The sequence below is a fragment of the Apium graveolens genome, chromosome 7 (genome assembly GCF_009905375.1).
Source record: "Apium graveolens cultivar Ventura chromosome 7, ASM990537v1, whole genome shotgun sequence".
NCBI classification, from domain to species: domain Eukaryota; kingdom Viridiplantae; phylum Streptophyta; class Magnoliopsida; order Apiales; family Apiaceae; genus Apium; species Apium graveolens.
In genome coordinates this window covers 176059700-176069540 of record NC_133653.1, presented here as the reverse complement: position 1 = coordinate 176069540, position 9841 = coordinate 176059700, and the positions used below count along the sequence as shown (strand labels likewise).

The window sequence follows — 9841 nt, the reverse complement described above, 5'->3', positions numbered from 1 at the left end:
ACAAAGCTCACAAACACTTGTGATCTGATTAACTCCATAATTAGCCAAAGAAATTACCTTCATCGTTAAAACCTTAAGCTGAGCAGCTATAGGAGTAGCTGTATCCACCTCCAGAACCTGCTACCTTGCCTTGAGGTAGTCTCTAAGTTGGGTTCTGGTATTCATTAGCAGCCATCAGTTCAATCAACTCATAAGCTTCATTGTAGCTCTTAGCCCACAAGGCTCTACCTAATGCTGCATCGAGCATGGATCTTGATTGTGCTCCCAAACCATTATAAAGTAATTGATAATTATCCAATCAAGAATTCCATGATGAGGACACCTCCTAAGCATTTCCTTGTAGCGCTCTCAAGCCTCACACAAAGATTCTCCTGATTGCTGCGCAAATCGAGTGAGAGCATTTCTGATTGCATCTGTCTTTGCCATAAGGAAGAATTTAGTTAGAAACTTCTAAGCAAGATCCTCCCAAGTGGTGATAGAACCAGCTGGTAGAGAATGTAACCAGCACTTAGCTTTATCCCTCATAGAGAATGAGAAAAGCCTCAGCTTTATAGCATCTTCAGAAATATTGTTGAACTTGAAAGTGTCGCAGATCTCGGTGAAATCTCTAATGTGCATGTTGGGATCTTCCGTTGGAGAACCCCCAAACTGTACTGAATTTTATACCATCTGAATCGTGCTAGATTTGATTTCAAAGGTGTTAGCCGCAATGGCTGGTCTGATAATGCTAGACTGAATGTCATTGATCTTTGGTTGAGAGTAATCCATCAAAGCCTTCGGATTCGCTGCTTGATCTCCCATTATAATAATTGCTTCTACTTCAACTTTCTCAACTTCTTCAAAAACTTCTTCAACTACTTCAACTTCTTCCAGTGCTTCTTTACGAGATTGAGAACGTGTTCGCATACACGCCCTCTAGAGTACCTGAAACACTAACAAAGTAAATAAGTAAGTAAAATATCCGAGTTAGTGAACTTTAACGACCACTGATGTCAAACACATAAACTAAATTAAACACCGAGTCCCCGACAGCGGCGCCAAATACTTGTTAGGGCGAAAACATGTGCTAAAATTACATACAAGTATACGCGTTCACAAGTAGTATTAGATATATATCAGATTTGTACCCACAGAGACTTTTTTTAGTTAGCTTAAGATTATGCACGTATGCAACAGTGGTATGGCTATCGCTCAATGCTAAGACAATAACAAGTTGAGATGTTTATAACTAAGATTAAACTAACATGCAATTAACTAAGAATAAAAGTGATTGAATCAACTATATGAGACAAACATGGGATTCTAACTTCATTACTACTTCATTCAAAGTCATTGTTCTTAACCTTAGCATGCAATGGTGATGACAACTAATCAGATAATCCATAAAAGAGATAAAAGCTGAATGGACACCAATTATGTTGAGACCCTATATGTCTATAGAATTTAACAACATAAAGGTTTAATGAACAAGTTATTTATCATGATTACATAGGGCAAGTAAGATGGTTAAAATTACCTATGAATCATGCATAATAAATACATGAACCTATGCTAGCATGGCAAGTTCTAAATCTTTATATTCACTGTCACTTCAATAATGATTAACAAATTATCTTATATGTTCGCGACGCACATAAGACGAATACGCACAACCAATACTAGGGTATCATACAATCACCACACACTTAGGTAATAAAACAATTAACTATAGAAATTCATAAGTAAATCCGTTAGAACCCCATGATAACGATTAGTTCATAACCGAACTCATCGTCACCATGGGTTCCAATGAAAGCATGGTAAATAAACTAAGATAAACTAGGTCTGAAATAACTGAATAATAATAACAAAGTACGTTAACAAGAATATTAGGTTCAAACAACAATAAAAATAAGCATCCAAGATTTAACTTAAGTAAAGAATCACAAGTAAAAACAAGATCTTCTCCTTCATTGTATTGTGCTATTAGGTCTTCTTGCTGTTATCTCCTTGCTCTTCTATATGAAAAACGTCTTTTAAAAGTCTTTAAATACCAGCCCAACAGGTCAGGAGTCCAGCAAATCAATCTTATAATTGAATCAGGATTCCTGAAATTCGACATAGCGCAGACGCCCTCAAATCCAGCGCGGCCGCCATGAGTTTCTGTTAAATGGGCGCGACCGCTCCCAAGACTAGCGCGGCCGCCCTGACCTTCTGGATAATCTGAATTTTTCTGCTTTCTTGACCTTCTCGTGCTGGTTCCTTATACGCAATCGACCGAGGTTCCATCCTAACACTCTTTTAAGTATAAAACATCTTTCGAATATGCCCTGAAATGCAAAACACTACGAAAACACATCAAAAACACAACATCTTGAGTACAAAACACCAATTCGAGCCTTTACAAAGCATTCTAAGTGGATATAAATTCCACTTATCATATATTCATGGTAGGGAGGGATAAGAGAATGGCTTTAAAAAAATATCAGAGGAGATCATGTTCAACAATATGGAATATCGTGGGATTATGTGAATGAGGTTAAAAAGGCTATGCATGAGTCAACATTAGACATAATATTAGATGAACAACAATTAGTTTTGGATGGAAGAAGATTTAAAAGGATTTATGTTTGTTTAGGACCTATAAAAAAAGGATTCAAAATAGGTTGTAGACCAATTATTGGCCTTGATGGATGCTATTTGATGGGACCTTATGGAGGGAACTTCTTTCTGCTATAGGCATGGTTGTAAAAATCAGAAATCGGTACTAATTGGTAGAGGGACCGATTAAGGATTAATTGATAAATCGGGGATTAATCAGACTGAAAATCGAATACAAATCTAATTTTTTTTAATTTTATATAAATAGTATAATATATATTAGTAAGCGCATGTACTGAATTAGCTAATTAGAAAGAATTGGGCTTCGATAAGTATGGTCATGGGCTTGTAATTCATTGACCCAAATTATTTCATAACTACAATACCAAGTCTGTTACTCTTTCATAACTTTCCCCTTTCTCCCACAAACATCTTTTCCACCACCGGTCATCACTTCTCCACCGTCGTCATCCTTCTTTCACACAGGCTTCTCATAATTGCATAAAATGATGAAAAAGCTTAATAGATCTGTATGAATGCGTCCCAGTTTTACGATATTGACCCGATTTCGGTCCGAGTATGACCCGACTTTTCAGAAAATAATTTTCCGACCGATTTCGACGAATTCAATCGGTGACCGGCCGTTTAACAATTAATCGTCCGATTAATCATCGAAATTGGTGATTATTTCAACACTGGCTATAGGTTATAACTCTGAAAACACAGATAGTTGGAACTTGTTTCTGACTTTATTAGCTGAAGATGTTGGTATGATGAACTCTGCATCATGGACCTTCATCTCAGACAGAAAAAAGGTAAAAAAATGCTTAACCATATTTATGGTAGCAATAATGTAAACTATTTTTAAAGGATTTAATCTTTTGTGCAGGGGTTTATCAATGCATTATATAATGTAGTTCTTAATGCAGAGTACATCTTTTGTGTGATGCATCTTTACAGGAATATGGTGAAAGATCACAAAGGTGTTATGTTAAGAAAGCTATTGTGGTTGGCTACATGGGCCACAACTGACTATATGTTAATAAAACATATGGAGGAACTAAAAAAGGTAAGATTTTTTCATATGATTGACAAACATGTTACATTTACAAAAATCTAATTAGTGTTAATCATTACATTATTGTCCAAGAAATGTTACAATTAGTTGATGGACAAACATACCTCACAGTGGACTAGAAGTGCATTTAGGATCTTCTGTTTATCTGATATGTTTGTGAACAACCACTATGAGTTGTTAAATATTAGCATTCGACCATATATAGATCTTCCAATCATTGGATTGTTATAAGGTTCACATAAAAGTGCTATGTTTATGATTCAAAGTAGAAGGGATAAAATGCTAAAAACTTACTCCCTCAATTCTATATGTCCATGTGCCATGGGAAAAGTGAACAGGTAAGCACAATTATTCACTGTCAATTCAAATGCTATAAAATTGGTTGATAATCTTTGATCTTATTTACTTAATGTATTAGGGAAATATCTTATATTGGAGGTTGCATGGTCCAGTGGTCAGGAGACTCCACTTATTTGGTGACTGTGACTGAAGGTGGTCATGAAATGGTAGTTGACATAGAAAATCATACTTGTGCATACAGAAAATATCAACTAACTGGTCTACCATATTATCATGCTTGTGCATGCATTAGGTGGAGAAATTTAGAAATTCATTAGCACATTCACAAGACCTACACTAAGGCAATGTTCTTGTCATACTACACACATACCACTCAGCCAATTAATTCTGAGCAATATAGGGAAAAAGTAACAAAATTTTTCTATATTACCACTTGTGCTTAAAATTGCACCTGGTAGACCTAAAAAGAAAAGGGACACCAAAAATGACCCTGCCCCATCAAACCGAACTAGTGATGAGGTATACTACTGGTAATTGCACCTATTGTGGGGAAGCAAAACATAATGCAAGGAGTTGCCCTGAAAAGGTAATTTTATAATTTATCAGGATCTGATGATCATTCATCAAGATCTGATGATCTGGTATTTTTTTTATTTTTTTTGCTATTATTTTCCTTGTTTTTATCTGTATTATCTGATATATTTTCCTTGCTTTATTTTATTTTCTGCTTAATTTAATTTTCAATGCTTGCAGAAAAGGGAAAATAAGCACCAAGTGGTGCAGCTGCTACTAGTGGTGTTACCAGTGATAAAAAGGTTCTTGTAAAAAAAAGTCAAAAGTTACAGAGGGAGCAAAATAAACCAATACTGTGAAAAAATTAACTTCCAATGCACCTAAAATCAAGAAAAATTTTAAGGTGGTGGGAGTTTTATATGAAGGAGCTACTCAAGGTGGGATATTTAAATCCCTTTCTCAACCTGCTGTTGTGTCAAGTTCACCACTAGGTATAAAGGAGTTGAAAGAGTGAAAAAGGTCAATCTACTACTACTTTGAAGAAGATAGATGCTGCAACTCAAGTAGAAAGAGATCAATTGACCAGAAAAACATCTGTAACAATTAATTAGTATTGTTAAAGATTATAACTTGCATTTATAATTCTAGTGATAGGCTTAATGTAATGACCAATATAACATTGGATTTTGACTGATCTCAACTACTATAATGGGAAATTTCCACTCTTAAATTGTTTGACCAATTTCATTTTTTAAAAAAGTGGGTGATCACCTTATTGGTGTTCAAACCTTGGTAACATATGCATTTACACACTTTGGTGCTATATAAACACCCCATGTACATTCATTCTACATTCATATGTAACAAATATATATATACTCTTTTTGAAATCTGTCAACATGGAGGAAGCCAAATGCAGGTTGTGCTAAGGTCAAGGTTAAATGGGTGTTTAACAGGGGACACATAAGTTCTTCTGTAGGATGTGTGATTAGGAATTCTGAAGGAGAATGGATTAGGGGCTGCAAGAGCATGATTGGCTTGGCTGTGCCAATCACAGCAGTACTTTGGAGCATTTTTTTATAGTTTGAAGTTGGCATGGGAGAATGAATAGACACTGTGGTTTTGGAGAGTGATTGTGAGGAGGCTGTGGACTCCATACTTAACCCTGATCCTAATTTTGATATGTTGAGTTGGTGTGCATGATCAAAAACCTCATGTCAGAGGCATGGCAGTTCTGTGACCTTGTTCACATTCCATCCTCTGAAATATTACAACACTGCTCTTGCTAACAATGCCATCTTTAGTAGTGGTGGCATTGTGGAGCTTAGGGGTCCCACCATCCTTCATTATGCCACACTTACTTGCTGACGAGATGGCTCTTGCTTGAAAATATAGTTTGTTCACTAGGTTAAAATCTATTGGCCATGTATTGTCATCCATGACTTCTAAATAAATGGGAATTTTAATCAAGTATTCGTTATTTATTATTTCTTTATAAATTCAGTTACATTAACATTAAAATTAAGACTAAAAAAACTAAAATTTACATAAAAACTAACATACGTTCATTGGTAAAACTATTACAAACCAATACAACATCCATACATTGATAACCAACACAGAAGATATACATTCTTCTCATTACATATTTACTCATTTTACAATTTGACAACATCATTCTTCTCACTACAGTTGCTACTACTTGCTTTGTTTACAACATAAAAAATACAAAATGCAAGCACAACACAGAACCATAGCATACTTCTTCCTGACTCATGTTTCTTCCCCGCCACTTGTTCATTGTGAGGGCCTTGTGAAATCATCTCAGTTTCGGCTTCAAGAGCTCTAACTCTTCCTAATAAACCACATATCACGGCTCTACCACGATCACAAACCGGCTCCTCGATCCATCGAAAATGGTTACACCCCAGTCAACCTTCAACGCAGCTGACAAACCTCCTGCCCGCATTACTAGTAGTCCATGTTGTTCTTGCAACCACCACACACCCACAATAACAAAATTTAGCCATATTCCTTGCTATTCGCCTCAATTCAATTTCTAGATTTAGGAATTAAAATTTGGGGGTGAAATAACCCATTAGTAATGAATCGGGTTTGTTTATAATACAAATGTAGCCGTTGTCTTGACAAAGTATAGAAAGGCTACTCATTTCTCACACAATTTGCAACAGTATTCTAACGGCCTTAACGTCTGTTTGGACATTTGTACGCATTTTGCACACTAATTCATGTGGGTACACATTTTTCAATTTCGAAACTTGAGCTACACAAGTTGAACCGTCAGCAAACTTGAGTTACAAAAGTTACATTTAACTCTTTTTTAAAATAAGTGTCATTACATATCTAGCACATTGTCACTTATGTCGTGGTATTCTTATGTTGATGGGACTTTATTCTAAGATAATATGCAAGTCCTGAGAGATTTGAGATGTGCCAGGCCATCCATTTTGCCTTTAAAATTACTAAGAATGGGGCAGAGTATCTGGTATAGTTGTCCGTAACGAGGTTAGCCAATAGTCTTGAGGTAAAGTAATTGGAAACTTATTTCCAAAGTGGCATCGGAACCAGAAACCTGAAATCTCACATTATGTGTTAGCATAGAATCAAATTAAACGAATTTCATCGCTAGTCATTTGTTCTACGAAAGTTGGAGTGTCACATGATATGAATGCTTTAGCCTATGTTAGACCAGAACTGGAAATTGTAAAGGGGGGAAAAACAAAACAATAGACGTAAGATTTGAAAGTTGGCATTACGTCATCATCGCAGTTGAAAGAGTTGTAAAGAACGGGATATACTCGTGACCTTAGTTATAATATCAAGTTTGAAGCTGAAAAGGCTAACCAATAATAGATGGACAAAATTAAGTTACAAAGAATGATCACGGGGAAATTATTGTTCACTTGTTTTCAGTCAAAGAACAAATCTGCATTGCTTTGCCTCAATGTGAACACCTCTTACAAAGAAAATTCTACATGTCTTCTTGAATTTAACATTACATCTTTGACTAGAAGTTTGTATTCAGCTCCACATTCCTCGGAGAGCCCTACTATAAATCTGTCTAATGCAATTTTTACTTGTTCATAACTATACACTCATCTACAAATCTAGCTCTTCCTTTGTTTGCAAAACCAAATTCTTATAAAAAAATACCCTTTTGCTTTGATTCAAGGACCAGACCTGAACTACAATTTTTAGTCTGATATTTAGTAGAGAAACTAGTTCCGAAGAGCTGTACTCTAGCTAGAATTTATACAAATCTTTTGCAGGAAAAAAAATGTCAGTTTCTTCACTTGAAGCGCTCGCTATGGCAGGTGTCGATTGTAACGAATGTGGCATGACAATGGAAGAATGGGAACAATGGGAGATGATAACGCCACCCCATCTATTAGCTGAAGAAGACGAAAAGGAAGAGAGTGGTGATCATGCGGATCATTTGAGTTTGCATCAAGTTGATCAAGTAGTCTTTCAGTCATCTTCGAAACTAGAAGAGCTAAGTAGAGGGAAATGCAGCGGGAGAAAAGATCAGTTGCCAATAATTATAAATAAAGTAAAGAAAACTAAATTAGTGAAGCAGTTGAGCTCCAAAAAGATGTTGATGATTGATATCATAGGCAGATATCTGACCTATTCTGGTTTTGGCCTAGGACAAACATGAATTACACTTCTGTTTTTCGTCCTGCTCAACAAGAATTTAGTTCTTGTGATTTTACAAATTTTTAAGGATGTATGCATTGTCATTCTGAAGTTTTCAGCAATCATCCCTAAAACCTTAGATGTGATTGCACCAACACAGCTTTTTATTTCTTACAGTATTGTTAATATCATTCTTTCAAGTTAATTATATTCTACAATCATGTACATTACTTGTACAAATACAAAATATTTTGTTATGGTATAAAAAAAACCAATCCCCAACAAATACAAATGTCTTGTCCTGTGATGGTGCAAAATATTGAAGAATATTAATATTATATCTGTCACTCTCATTTATTTATATTTCTATTTCAATGATTGACACAACTTTTAAGATCACAAATTTTAGGATGTAGGTAAAATATAGTTTCATAATTTATTTTTAAAATTTTGTTTTCTTATATATTTAATTCTTATTAAAAAGAAAAAAAATCAAAATAAGTAATGAAACTATATACTGTAAAAATGCCTTAAAATAAGTGTTTCAAATGTAAAGAATGCTGGTGACGGACTAAGTAGGTATTTGTTTGGTTATCCCTTTAGGACGCCCGTTGGATCTTTTTAATGAGTCTTTTTAATCGAGTGATCAGGATTGTTAGATATAAATAATAAAATATATACATTACTCAAACTGTTCGAAACCCATCAATAACAAATATTTTACTATTATTAATATACTAAAAAAGTCTCAGATTCGAACTCCACTCATAAGGTAATAATTTAAAAATAAATTATTATAATTTTAAATAATATAAAAATATTAACAAAGATCCGTACATCGCACGAATGGTAAACTTAGTATAATTAAAGTCATGTATAATTTAACTGAGACTTCGAATCCAACTTTCTTTTCTGTTGAGTTGATGTATTAAGTTGGTTCCGTCAGGATTATTTGGGTAAGTTGGTTTGTAATGATTGTAATCTAAATCATACTTAAACCTTTAAAAAGTCTTGGTAAAGGGGTCGTAGTTATGTATTATACATAAGTTGGATTATATTATGTTTGTTATCATTGTTGCTGATGACGTCAACTCCTAACCCCGGGGTTGAGGCCGTCACAATTGGTATCAGAGCTACAAGTTTGAGTCCCTGATTTAGGTTAGGAATAGAGTCAAAAGAGTGTAAAAGAGGTTATATAAAGGTGTGAGTCAGCAACTCAATCAGAGGAGCGAGTCTAAGAGTTCGGTCGAGGGTTTGTAAGGCGAAACCCTGACGCCTGTTGAGGATTGGCTGGAACCGCCCTAGCTTTTAATAGGTCTCCCTCGTATATATATATCGTTGGCAATGCCGATAGAGGTTTAGATATCCCTCTCGAGAAAATGAGTCTGATCGCGAGAGTTCAGTGTTTGAGCGGGCCTTTGATGTGTCAGCTGAAGAGACGCTAACATTATTTCTAAATATTGTATTTTCTATGTCAAGGAATGTTGCTGGACCGAATGTGTAACCTCAGTGAGTTTGGATAGTATGATAATAGTCGGTGGCTGCTATGATAGCCACGTTTCGTGAAGTATGTGGATCAGTACCGTTCTATAATCCTGAACCTTTCACGCCTTTCTTGAAACGTATTGTGTTTCCAAAGTAATTGTTTACCTTTTTAATAAGTTGCTTGTTTTCCCGTAAGAAAGTCAAAGCTCGAATTAAGCAACTTAAGGT

The 9841-nt window shown here is 35.2% G+C and overlaps 1 non-coding gene across 1 annotated transcript; it reads left to right on the top strand.

Moving 5' to 3' along the window:
- Positions 1-304: 304 nt before the first annotated feature.
- LOC141675973 (small nucleolar RNA R71) lies at positions 305-411 on the top strand. Its single transcript, XR_012556593.1, has one exon. It is a non-coding gene; the product is annotated as a small nucleolar RNA R71 (small nucleolar RNA).
- Positions 412-9841: the final 9430 nt, after the last annotated feature.